Source organism: Schistocerca serialis, chromosome 4, assembly GCF_023864345.2.
Source record: "Schistocerca serialis cubense isolate TAMUIC-IGC-003099 chromosome 4, iqSchSeri2.2, whole genome shotgun sequence".
In the NCBI taxonomy this organism is placed as follows: Eukaryota; Metazoa; Arthropoda; class Insecta; order Orthoptera; family Acrididae; genus Schistocerca; species Schistocerca serialis.
In genome coordinates, this window is record NC_064641.1 from 416,008,041 (window position 1) to 416,010,540 (window position 2,500).

The 2,500-nt window shown below is 56.5% G+C and overlaps 1 non-coding gene across 1 annotated transcript in view; it reads right to left on the bottom strand.

Annotated features, from left to right (window-relative positions):
- The window catches only part of LOC126476889 (small subunit ribosomal RNA), a 1,909-nt gene extending 1,742 nt beyond the window's left edge, over nucleotides 1–167 (bottom strand). The window contains exon 1 of the ribosomal RNA XR_007587320.1: nucleotides 1–167. This exon is cut by the window's left edge and continues 1,742 nt beyond it. This is a non-coding gene — a ribosomal RNA (small subunit ribosomal RNA).
- Nucleotides 168–2,500: the final 2,333 nt, after the last annotated feature.

Here is a 2,500-nt window from a genome sequence, read left to right on the forward strand (position 1 = left end):
TTAGCTCTAGAATTACCACAGTTATCCAAGTAACGTGGGTACGATCTAATGAACCATAACTGATTTAATGAGCCATTCGCGGTTTCACCTTAATGCGGCTTGTACTGAGACATGCATGGCTTAATCTTTGAGACAAGCATATGACTACTGGCAGGATCAACCAGGGAGCTGCGTCAACTAGAGCTGAGCAGCCGGCCGCCCGGGAGTGTGTCCCGGGGGCCCGCGCGAACACGCAAGCGTCCGCTCAATTATTCTGCAAACAGGAGGAGGCTGAGCTCCCCTGCACAACACACCTCGAAACCCTCTCAGGTCCCGGCGGCGCGCAGCGCCGTCCTAAGTACTTGGTCGGGTTCGAGAGAGGCGCAATCGCCCGGAGTTGGGCAAGTAGACGCTTTAGGTGCGACCACCCGTGCTCCCAACTGAGCTTGCCGCTGCCGACAGAGGCCCGGGAGCGTGCTGTCGTGGCATTGCCGGCGGGAGACAACACGCGCCACCTACGGTGACCGGCAGCTCCAACGCCGGCGCCACAGAAGGACAAAAGCCCCACTTGGGTGCCGAAGCGAACTCTCCCAGCACAGCGCACGCGCCAACACGTCCGCACAGCTGCGATACAAACCACCTGCGAGAACCGCTGGGGCGACCGAGCAGCAGACGGCGTCGCGGCGCCGAGCGCCGGGCGGCGGCGCATCCTCAGCGCACAAAGTCCTCAATCGGACCAGCACACTGCAGATGGCCACCGCGCTTCGCACCGGGCCCGCGAGGACCTACTTTGGCCGCAAGGCGCCGCGAGCAGGGGGCGCCGGCGCGCAGCTGCGCCGCCTGCCGCGTCCGTCGGCCGGCGCGCCTGCCACTGGCCGCCCCCACCAGCCGGCTGTAGCGCGTGCGCCCACGCACCGCGCTGCCAGCACGCCGGGCGGCCCCCCCTCACCGGCCGGGGACGGTCCCACCCAGCCACCGCCGCGTATCGCCTCACACCCAGATCCCCTTTCACGTTCGTGGGCATGGTGGGTCCCCTTTCACGTTCGTGGGCATGGTGGGTATCCCTGAAACAACCGGTTAATAGCTCGACCGATCGTCGCCAACACTGATTCACCTCTAGCGAGAACAACCGCACCACAACGGGTTACCAGTTGTTCATTTGCGTAACGTCACCAGCAAACGTACACGTCCATCGCCATTTGCAACGAGTATTGCATGCCTGTGTCAGGTGTCACAACACACTACGTCTGCCCACATAGACGCAACAACATGTGCACGCCTAGAGAACACGTGGAAGGTCGACCCCGTACGTATGCGGTGTCCATTGCGCGAACGACTGTCAGCCGGCCTCTGCAGCATGTCGCAGATGTGGAACACGGTGCAACATGCTATCACGGTGTGTGAGAAGAGACGACTACGTCCGAATACACGCTCCACTACATCAACAGACTGCTCATGCTGATCGCCATCCAGGGCGTCCGTTCCTCCCACACGTCTGTATGGCGTACCACACTGCAATCCAGCTCTTATAGGGAGACGACACGTAGCTGCGTGCACAATATTTGGACTGTATGGTCCGCCGTTGCTAGGCGCAGTCGTCATACGGTCACATGTGCCACGATGTATCATTCAGTACATACGGACCAATGTGCAGTACAGTTTGTGGGTTTTGCGTACATCGGCGGACAGGTGACAGGCCGTACCACAACGTAGGCTGAGTACGTCGGCATGCGAAGGGCGTTGAACATGCAAACTTCTCACCGACCAGCTTGCGAAGGCAGGGGGGAAGGGGAGGGGGCATGTACGTCCTGCTGCTATCCACATTACAGTGTATAGCATGAGCATGTGGAAAGTCAGCAACACCTGCAAGGTGTTTAACATGACGCGATACACAGGGGACCGGGCAGTGCGAGTAGCGAACTATATTGCGAGGGTTGCGGTTAGGCAACACTACACTACTTTAACGGGTTGCATAACAATTACAGAGCAGGTTCAGCGACAACGTGCGTCAGGTTAAGGCGCAATATAGTTTAGGTTAAGGCACATTATAGGTTAGGTTAAGGCACATTATAGGTTAGGTTAAGGCACATTATAGGTTAGGTTAAGGCACAACATGGGTTAGGTTAAGGCACAACATGGGTTAGGTTAAGGCACAACATGGGTTAGGTTAAGGCACAACATGGGTTAGGTTAACGCACAACATGGGTTAGGTTAAGGCACAACATGGGTTACGTTAAGGCACAACATGGGTTACGTTAAGGCACAACATGGGTTAGGTTAAGGCACAACATGGGTTACGTTAAGGCACAACATGGGTTAGGTTAAGGCACAACATGGGTTAGGTTAAGGCACAACGTAGGTTAGGTTAAGGCACAACGTAGGTTAGGTTAAGGCACAACGTAGGTTAGGTTAAGGCACAACGTAGGTTAGGTTAAGGCACAACGTAGGTTAGGTTAAGGCACAACGTAGGTTAGGTTAAGGCACAACGTAGGTTAGGTTAAGGCACAACGTAGGTTAGGTT